A 10,705-nucleotide genomic window follows, 5' to 3' on the forward strand; every position below is an offset into this window, starting at 1 on the left:
ATGGAGGTCTCAAGCCACACCCTAGAGCATAACGTGCCGAATGCAGGAATAAGGCGCATTCACTCTCCAGGTGATGACTAGATGGCTCGCCAGTGATGACGTTCACGCTTACACGTGTTCCCGACAGTGACCGTTCATGTGCGCTGCGTTGGGAATCTAAAAGTTCTTCACAGCAGGTTTTTTTATCCCATAAAAAAAAATCAGAACTGAACAGAACTCAGTAGGATCAGTTTCAAGTTTGAAAGCATTTATTTCCTTGGGGCCTATCATCTACTATCCCTTTGCTTTATGAGAAGCATTGCCACTGTATGGAAGGCCAGTACACAACGTTTAAAACTGAGCAAAGTCGATTACATCAGACGATAACGTCACTCAATACTGAAGTATGTGATATGATGGTTGATTCTTTTATATTGACTAAAACGTTAATATTCCGCCTATTCATGTGCTTCACTAGTAAACCATACATCACCAACTGGGCAATTCTGTATGGAGGTAGATTTGTGTCTTTATTATGCAATCAAAAATAATAGGTTTGAGAGCAAAACTTTCCACACTGCAATCAAAAAATAGGTTTGAGAGCAAAACTTTCCACACTGCAATCAAAAAATTGATTTGAGAGCAAAACTATCGACACTGCAATCAAAAAATGTTTTATTGCAAGATAAATTAATGTGATAAAAAAAATATTAATGGGAATCCAAAAGTTTTGTTTGCAAACCCAAAAGTTTTGTTTGCAAATCCAAAAGTTTTGTTTGCGAATCCAAAAGTTTTGTTTGCGAATCAAAAAGCTTTGTTTGCGAATCCTAAAGTTTTGCTTGCGAATCCAAAAGCTTTGCTTGCTGTTGAGCTGAATCTCGTGGGCGGGACCTACGCCGAAAGATGTAAGACACGTCTCTATTGGCCAGTCTCGATCGGAGTGACAGCTTGGCAACATCCGAAAAGCCGCTGCCCCCCGACCGCCTCCAGAAGCAGATTGTCGGCCTGACGGACAGGGTGTTCGTTTGTGCCTCTCAATCCACGGCGAAGGTCAACAACATCGCCCTGCTCTCCTCTGCCATGGTCTCCTTGTTGGCTGACAGGGAGGCCTACGGAATTTTCAGGGCGCGCAAGCGCGCGCACGGGACAAGCCCATAAGGCAAAGCCTAGACGGCGTAGCCTACATGAAATAGAACTCCCTCTCTCGTTACTAACTGTGGATGTTGCCAAGCTGTCACTCCGATCGAGACTGGCCAATAGAGACGTGTCTTACATCTTTCAGCGTAGGTCCCGCCCACGAGATTCAGCTCAACAGCAAGCAAAGCTTTTGGATTCGCAAGCAAAACTTTAGGATTCGCAAACAAAGCTTTTTGATTCGCAAACAAAACTTTTGGATTCGCAAACAAAACTTTTGGATTCCCATTAATAATTTTTTTATCACATTAATTTATCTTGCAATAAAACATTTTTTGATTGCAGTGTCGATAGTTTTGCTCTCAAATCTATTTTTTGATTGCAGTGTGGAAAGTTTTGCTCTCAAACCTATTATTTTTGATTGCATAATAAAGACACAAATCTACCTCCATAATTCTGTTATCAAAATTCTCGCCGCGAAAATGTTTTCCCCATAATTTCCAGCAAAAATGTGTGAACGCAACCTCCTCCTTGACCCACCTCTCTCCTCCTCATTTGCATTAAAGCTACAGACACCGAAACGGCACATTTGGGGAAAGCTCAATGTGCGACTGGCTCATAGTGGCTGTAATTCTGCAGCACGGCTGGATTTCGGGAACGTCAAATACTTTGCGAGGGGCCCATAAAATACCTATATTGAAGCATCCATAAGGTAGCATGCCATGGGACCTTTAAGCATTTCTCGTGAGCACGAGGAACTATTTGGTGCTCACAAGAAAATATCTCATGAGCCCTAAAAAGTATCTCTTGATCACGAAAAAGTATTTCGTGAGCACGAGAAAGTATCTTGTGAGCACGAAAAAGTATTTTGTGAGCATGAAAAAGTATTTTGTGAGCACGAGAAAGTATCTTGTGGGCACGAGAACGTATCTCATGCGCATATCACTGGCAATGTGTGTGTGTGAGAGACGTCAGCAAGTGAGTGGACGAACGAGGAGAGCTTAGAGTTTAGTGAAGTAATCGGTGGCCGCTTCATTCCGACCATATTCCCACTGACGGGCAAAGTGAAGGGGGTTACCTCCAGGATAGGATCAGCCCTGGAGGGAACGTTTCCCCTGTGCCCCTCGACTATAGTGTGGGAGCAGGAAAGGCGTAAAACTAAGCATCTCGTAGTTGGAGGCGGAGCGCAAGAGAGCATACGTGCTCCAATAGAGGGTTATCACGCTTCCGGGTTCCATGAGCGGTATTTGTCTTCATGTGCATGAACACTTCTGGCGCAGTTCAACAATGGCTGAAACAAAGGCTAGATGTCACTGCTCTGTTCCACTTTGTACATCTAACAAACAACGCCAACCCTACTTAAGTTTTCATGGATTCCCGACTGAATTGAGTCGTGGATTCAAGTGGTTCGCCGGAATGAAGGGGCAAACTTAAAAATAAAACAAGGTTGCACGTTTGTTTGTAGCCGGCACTTTAGTAAATCAGACTACACTAGCTAGTAACCAACCGGGGTCACATCAAGCGACTGAAAATCGGGTCTGTACCCTCCCGTTTCAAGTGGAACAACTGGGGACTGCCAAGAAGGGAGTCTGTTAATAAAAGTGCATCAACTCGCTTAGGCCATGACGTTCACCCAGCCTTTCCTCTGGAGCAACCGCTGCCTTGTGAAGAAGGGCCGATGGAGGAGATCGCAGCTTCGGTGGTGATGACAGAACATGATTTCGGTCCTGATCCTAAACCAGGTTTGTCAGTGTGTTTAATAGTGTTCTGAAATATTGGCCTACTAGTACCCCTTACTGTTCTTAAACCACCTACCTCACGGATGTGCTAACTATGGTTTAATCACAGTATGGGCTCTTAGTAGGTTATACCGAGGAGGTAGGTCAACTTTTCAGAACTTGGGCACAAAATGTTTAGTCTTATTGATGTCCCAGCATTTGACGAATACCACAATGTGAAAAGCTTCATCACAAGTACAAATGCTGCATTTTATATCCTACTTAATTAAATGTAAAGGTGAATATTGAGCTATAAAAAGGTAATTTTAAAAGCAATATTGAGCTATAAAAATCAATTTCTTTAGAGGTCCAAACTACTTCCAATAACTACTTCCAATATGCAAGTCACAGCCAAAATCTAGGTCCGATGTTTTAATTTTTTTTCTCATCTCCTACAGGTGCACTGGATGCTGCTGCTGCACGCATACAGCAATTGGAAGAAACAGTCAAGGAGCTGACAAGAGAGCTGTCACAGCTGAAAGTGGGTCAAGTGCCTTTTCACAGATTTTGTGTCTCAGACAAGGACATCCTTTTTTACACCAGATTCACATCAAGAGATGTTTTTTGTGACTTCTGGGAGGCTATTCAGCCATCTGCCTCCATGTTGGTCTATTGGTCGAAATCTCAGAAAAAGAAACAAACATTTGAACCCATTTCTCCCAGTCCAACGCGTAGACTTCAACTGGTTGATGAGTTTTTCTCTTCTGCTCCCGGGTTGCTGCAGGCCTGCAAGAAAAAGTGCTGGCTGACATGTTTCAGGTCAGTGTGTCCACTGTCTCCTGTGTTGTTATAACGTGGGCCAACTACCTTTACCTGCTCCTTGACTCCCTCCCCATTTGGATGAGTAAACAGCAAGTCAAGAACACCATACCAAGCAAATTTGTGCAGTACAGTCCAGATGTTTGGGTAATCATCGTCTGCACCGAGGTGCGATGCCAGAATCCATAATCCCTCACTCTCCAGTCTGAGGTTTTCTCATTTTACAAGAACACGACAACCTTTAAGGCCTTGATTGGGATTGCCCCTTGAAGTGCTGTGACTTTTGTCAAGTCTCTTCACCGGCTCAATCTCTGACCGAGAGCTGACTGGACGAAGTGGACTGCTGGATTTACTGGAGCCAGGAGATGGCTGCATGGCAGACAAGCGTTACACCATTGAGAAGCTGCTAGCTCACCGTGGGGCAATGCTGATTATACCACCCTTCAAGATGACAGGTAGGCATGAAAGGAATGAACGTTTCAAATTAAAACTGTGACCCAAATGTGACCATTAAGATATGGAGACAAATGTTTAAGATGTACTGAAGCACTCACAATAATAATACTAATTAACTTATTTCTAACCACTGCACAGTTCACCGAAGAGGATGCTCTGAAAACACAAGCAATCGCCCGACTTCGAATCCTCGTGGAAAGAGCAATACGCCGAGTCAAGGAATACCGCATCTGGGAACGCACTGTCCTCTCACCTTGTCTGGGACAGTCAACCAGCTGGGGACCGTCTGCTGTGTGATGACCAACTTCCAGGGACCACTTGATTTAAAAGGCTACATCCCTGTTGAATAGTGTTCCTACTCAAACATATACCTATAACTATTAAATATAAGAAATAAATATTAAAACGAGAGACACTGAACATTTGGAGTGGTCCCTTTATTTTTTCCGGAGCTGTAATTCTGTATACTGAAAACATTGTATGTATTGAATGACATGTATATAATTCAATGAGAAGTCTTTCATCTATAATCAATTTTAAAGTCCAGTCAGTCCATCCTGAAAGTATTTTAAATAATGTTAATATGTAATGTAGTAAATGATGTACTCAGAAAAAGGGAATGAATTAAATCTGTTTATTCTTTCAGTTCCTTTAATCATTCAGTTCATTTCACTTTCATGTCACTTCTTGCTGAAGATACACATTCATATATGTACCAAAGAAGTACAAGCCTACTTTATTTTTCATCTCTTTTATCATTTCATCATCCCTCCAGACCGAGCTGACGCCAAACTGACGTTAGCATAAGCCAACCTACCTAGCGTAAGCTAGCTAGCAGACACTCACCTTCGTAGTCGTAGATATAATTCTCGAAAAATAAACTGTATCCCTTCTCCAGTTTGGAGAGGGCTGTTATGGAGTGTTGTTCGGTAAGTCTGTGAACGTCAGAAAACGTGACTTTGGGTACATTTACCAGGGATGTTGTGAAAGTGAACTGCCGGTCCTCCATCATCGGTTCGCCAGAGTAATGAGTGATTCACCAGATGTGACAGTGCACAAAGATCCCCGAATGCGGAAGTACTACGTATCAGCGTGATAATCCCCTATAGTGCGAGATAAAATTAAAGCACATTAATTTGAATGATTTTTGCTTATGTGTGATTTATCGCGGGCATGGGTCGGGTAATGGGACAAATATTAACGGGTTCGGGAGGGTGCAGGTTTCATTTTGATATTATCAACGGTGACGGTCGGATCTTGTGCTGAACTTTGCGGGGGCGGGTCTCAAAAATGGACCCGTGCAGGAAAAAATATTGATTATTTATATGTATAAATATATAAATGGTGATGTGCAGATTAAAAATGATCCCTGCACATATTGTGGAGGGGCGAGGCGGGGCGGGCGGGGTTGTTGGTGTTGGAAGCTACTGCTCCTGGTGGAGAGTTGCACTTAGCGCTTTGTTAGGGAGTTGGGGAGAGGCTGGGGTTGAGGCTGTGATGGAGGCTACAGCTCTTGGGAGAAATGCTGTTCTTCAGTCTTGTGGTGCGGGCCCGCAGTATGCGGTACCTCTTCCCTGATGGTAGGGGGACAAACAAGGTGTGTCTCGGGTGTGTTTTATCTGTGCTTATTGACCTTGCCTTCCTCTTCAGGTGGTCATCACACACAGAGTCCTGGTCTGGGAGCTTGTTTCGGTCCTACTCTGACATTCTGCGGTCTGTTTGAAAGAAAGTCCAGGATCCATGAGCAAAGTGAGGTGGGGAGACCAAGATTAAAGAGTGTGAGGACCAGTTTATTGGGGATTATGGTGTTGAAGGCAAGCCTGAAGTCCACATAGAGCATCCTTACATATGTGTTCGGGTACTCCAGGTGGGTCAGGGCTGTGTGGAGTGCGATGGAGACAGCATGGATCTTTTTGCTTGATAGGCAAACTGGTAGCTGTCCAGGCCACAGGGATGCGGTTGCGGTCCCTGATGTACGATAGTATCATCCGCTCATTGAGTCATTGAGGCAGGTAATGGCAGATTTTTGGGGATAGGGATGATGGTAGTGGTCTTAAGGCAGTTGGGAACTGCTGCTTGTTGCAGGGAGAGGTTGAAAATATCTGTAAAAACTCCTGCTAACTGGTCGGCACATGACCTCAGTAGTCTTATGTTTGTAGTCAGTCAGAGTTTTGATGGCTCTCCACATGCTCCTGGGGTCTTCGTTCCGAAGTGACCCTCGATGCGCTGTCTGTACTTACCTTTGGCCTCCTTAATGCCCTTTTTTAGGTCTCGTCGGGCAGTTCTATAGGCCCGCAAGTCACCCGACCTAATGGCAGTATCTCTCGCCCTGAGCAACAACCTCACATTACCGTCCAACCAGGGTTTTTGATTAGGGAACACCTTGATGTTTTTTGTGCTCAGTACTGTCTCGGTGCAAAACTGAATGTAGTCCAGGATGTTAGAGGTGCAGTGGCGGACTCAGGGGGGGGGGCAGGCGACCGCCCCCCCTCGTGGCTCAATGGTTGAAAAAGCGCGCTAAAGTGCCCTTCAAGAGTGTCGAAAACAAGAGGAAATATTGGCTGCCCTTTTCACGTGCAAAACATGATTAGGTGCCCTCTAGGGTGCTCCTTCATACAATAAATGATGATGATGTGCCCTCTAGAACAAGAAAATTCAATGACGTGCCTTAATGAGTGCCCTTATGCCCGTCTGATGCCCTTTTAGTGCCCCCTTTAGGACCCTGATAGTGCCCTTCTGCCCGTCTGGTGCCCTTCTATTGCCCTTATAGTCCCCTTCTGCCCGTCTGGTCCTTCTAGTGCTCTGATAGTCCCCTTCTGCCCGTCTGGTCCTTCAAGTGCCCTTCTGCCCATCTGGTGCCCTTCTAGTACCCTGATAGTGCCCTTCTGCCCGTCTGGTCCTTCTAGTGCCCTTCCAGTGCCCTTCTAGTACCCTGATAGTGCCCTTCTGTCCATCTGGTGCCCTTCTAGTACCCTGATAGTGCCCTTCTGCCCGTCTGGTCCTTCTAGTGCCCTTCCAGTGCCCTTCCAGTGCCCTTCTAGTGCCCTGATAGTGCCCTTCTGCTCCTCTGGTCCTTATAGTGCCCTTCTAGTGCTCTTCTGCCTGTCTGGTGCCCTTCTAGTGCCCTTCTGCCCATCTGGTGCCCCCATGGTTAAAAAAGTGTGCTAAAGTGCCCTCTATGGTGGTGAAAATGAGAGATAGTGCCTTATTGGCTGCCCTTTACACGTGAACAAAAAATAATGAGTGCCCTATAGGTTGCCCCTGATGATGATGATGTGCCCTCTGGAGCAAGAATATGGCAAACCGAAAAAAACATGTTGTGGTTAGCTATTGAGGTGCAGATGTTCCTCTTTTTAGTAGCTGACGAACGGGGAATGCGAGGCGTTGCTTTCATGTGGCGTCGGTGTCGCCATGACAAACAGCTACATCGAGTGGTACTTAAATCTGCACTGGATAACGAAGCAAAAAGCGGATTAAGAGTATGTCAGTACCCATGGTGGAAAAGCGCAATTAGATGCCAAGTTAGAAAAACGTAATATTTTCAGTTTGCATAATCCGTTTAAAATGTATATCCATTTTTTGAGCGTTCAACATCATTCAAGTGTAGGTCATTTCATGCAAGAGAGACGATAATGGTCAGCTATCACCTCAACATGAAGGAAACTTCCTTAAATGTTTCCGTAGCTGGTAGGGCTGTCACTTTTTCCAAAAATGAAATTCGAACGAATTTCGAATGTCCATAATTAATTTGAATACATTCGAATACATTCGACCCCCCCCCCCCCCCCCCCCCCCCATAGAACACGACAACAGTCTTGATTTTTTATGTTGCTCTCGTATACCTCACGTATACCTACTGAATTCATAACAGCACAGGATAAAAACACATCTTTGATAACACATTTGTAAACACAACAAGAGGAAGCTCCGACACACAAGTGCGGCTGTCTTTTACACATTAACAATAACTGCTCGGAGCGCGATATGCGGAGCGCATGTCGTCCATGGCACACACAGCCTATATAAACGAACAATCTGTGAGGCCGACCTCCAACACGGCATGCTGCTCTTTTTATTCCTTACGGAAAGAAAATTACAAGTAGTCTCGCAGCTCTCCGTTACCGTTGCAGCTGCTTGTGTCAGCCGTGCTGTAGCCTATAAGTCCCCAAACAGGCTGCCCATCGCGCCCAGCGCAGCAGCGGACTTTTCTCCCTGTCGTGTGCGATCAGTGTCGGTCTCCGTTTCAGTGAGCTCGTGTGAGAGGCTTTCAGTCACGAGATGTTTCTGTGCAGGGGAAAGGTGGACTAACCGGGAGAAGCGGGGATCCAGGAGGGCCGCTTTATTGAGGAGAAGCCACTCGCCGCTCTCTTCTTTATAGCGCATTTTTACAGTTCGAATGGAGAATTACACTTCGAATTCGAACTTTTCACCCCACCTTCGAACGAATATTCGAACTTCGAATAAAAAGTGACAGCCCTAGTAGCTGGCTGTCAGCGGTCAAAGACTGTATGGTAGCGGCACATAGAATTTCTCGAGTCTAATTTTTACTTAAATGTTAGTAAAGATGAAAGCAGTAAGGCATCCTCCTTTCTTTGGCTAAAATGTGAAAGTGCACAATGATGTGAACAACTCATTTTGGTGTTTATAAAGTCGCCAGAATAAGGGGAAACAGTGTCTTTGAAGCAAAGACACTGACCTCCTCGCCGCCGGCCACTGCTGCCAGCATGCCCATCGCTAGCCCAGCACCACGGAACACCTTCAAGCTCCCAAGATAAGCCGGCATTACATCCCTGGAGCCGTACCTAGCGCAAGTTGAGCTGGCTGCAGCGAATAACAAGTGGAACAACCAAGACACTGCTTCCCATGTTGCTCTACCACTAGAGGGGAAGGCGCTGCAGGTGTTGCTCGACCTTAGGCCCACCGAGCGACTACACTATGCGATACATTGGAACGACGCTTTGGCCAACGGGTTTCAAAGGACAACATGCGAGACCAGCTGACCCGCCGGCGCCGCAAGAGGGTGAGACTATGGGTACTTAATGACGCACATGTGCGCTTCTATGCATGTCATGGCTATCCCACGTTTGAGGAAGCAGTCCGTGAGGAGCTAGCCCTGGGCGCCTTCATCCATGGCCTCACACCAGAGTGACTGAGAGAACAACTCTGCATCATGGCACCGACCAGCCTCAGTGCTGCGCTGGAGGAGGCAGAGAGGGTGGAGGATTTTATGACCCAACGCAAACAAACAAGTCCCCAGGTGTGCCAGGCCAACGTCAGCGATGAAGAAAGGGACGGTGAGGGAAGGCTCGTCTGCCAGACTCATCCGTCACCAGCTCGACCAGACCGACGTCAACCAACCCATGGGTCCCGGGAACGCCGCTTCAACGACCCGTGCTGGCACTGTGGAGAAGTGGGGCACCGAGCCCCGAACGGCCTCGCCCCCGCCCCTGCATCAAAACACCACAGATCCCCACAGTCTGGAAACTAATGCGGGTAGGCACCCTGGGGAGACTGCCACCCGTCCAACCGACCATAGACCCCATTGAGAACAATGACAAGATTGGTAGAAGGGGCCACGCACATGGCCTCTACCTCCTATGTTCCATCAAGGGACACCCCTGCTGGGTCCTCGTGGACACGGGTTCCACCATCGCCATTGTGCGCCCACGGGTGCTTCCAGAGACAGGATGGACGCCCACCGACTGTAAGATCCGAACAGTAACCGGAGAACTAGCTGGGATGCTGGGGAAACTCCCGCTGCCAGTGAAGGTGGGGAACACCGAAACAACCCACAAGATTTAGTGGGCCGAAATTCTAGACCCCTGCATCATCGGGCTGGATCTGCTGACTTGTTGGGGGGCTAGGGTGGATGTGTCGAGGAACAACAGTCACTTCGGCACGGAGATGCTGACCCTCCAACGCCGTCAAGGGGGGAAGGTAGGGTGATGCGGCGCCGCATCAGCGCCGTCTCCACAGCCACTGTCGCCATCCCCTGAGGTGACAACGGCGCCGCCTACGACAACAGCGACCTCCGTGGGGGCTGCGACTCCCCAGCCCCCATTGTCAGATGTTGACAACGCTATCCAGGAGCTGTACCAGCTGAGCAGTGATGGACTCGATGCTCAGCAGAGACAACAGCTGCAGGACCTGCTCCAGCAGTTTACTGACATTTTTGCTGCACGAAATCAGGACTATACCCAAACTAACCTGGTGCAGCACTCAATTGACACTGCCACGGCCCTGCCCATTAGACTGCGAGCCCGCCGGCTAGGATTTGCCAAGCAAGAAGCAGCAGAGCAGATGATACGGGAGATGGCTGAGGCGGGGGTTATAGAGGCATCCAACAGCCCCTGGGCTGCCCCTGCCCTCCTAGTCAAAAAGAAGTACGACACCTGGAGGTTCTGTGTGGACTATCGTCACTTGAACGATGTAACCAAATTTTCTGGACTCTTACCCCTTGCCCCGCATAGATGATGCCTTGGAAAAAGTCGTAGGGTCTCAGTGGTTCAGCTCACTTAGACCTGCGGAGCGGCTACTGGCAGGTGGAGCTGGCACCAGATGCAAGACCCAAGATGGCTTTCACCTTCGGCCAAGGGCTC

General features: G+C 47.4%; 2 long non-coding RNA genes across 2 annotated transcripts; both read left to right on the forward strand.

Annotated features, from left to right (window-relative positions):
• The first annotated feature begins 488 nt into the window (after nucleotides 1-488).
• On the forward strand, nucleotides 489-1,567 carry LOC132450140 (uncharacterized). Its single transcript, XR_009523805.1, has 2 exons — nucleotides 489-533; nucleotides 574-1,567. It is a non-coding gene; the product is annotated as an uncharacterized LOC132450140 (long non-coding RNA).
• A 981-nt stretch (nucleotides 1,568-2,548) lies between these two features.
• On the forward strand, nucleotides 2,549-4,654 carry LOC132449919 (uncharacterized). The gene is made up of 3 exons (XR_009523703.1): nucleotides 2,549-2,855; nucleotides 3,290-4,105; nucleotides 4,245-4,654. It is a non-coding gene; the product is annotated as an uncharacterized LOC132449919 (long non-coding RNA).
• The last annotated feature ends 6,051 nt before the right edge of the window (nucleotides 4,655-10,705 follow it).

This window comes from Gadus macrocephalus, chromosome 21 (genome assembly GCF_031168955.1).
Source record: "Gadus macrocephalus chromosome 21, ASM3116895v1".
In the NCBI taxonomy this organism is placed as follows: domain Eukaryota; kingdom Metazoa; phylum Chordata; class Actinopteri; order Gadiformes; family Gadidae; genus Gadus; species Gadus macrocephalus.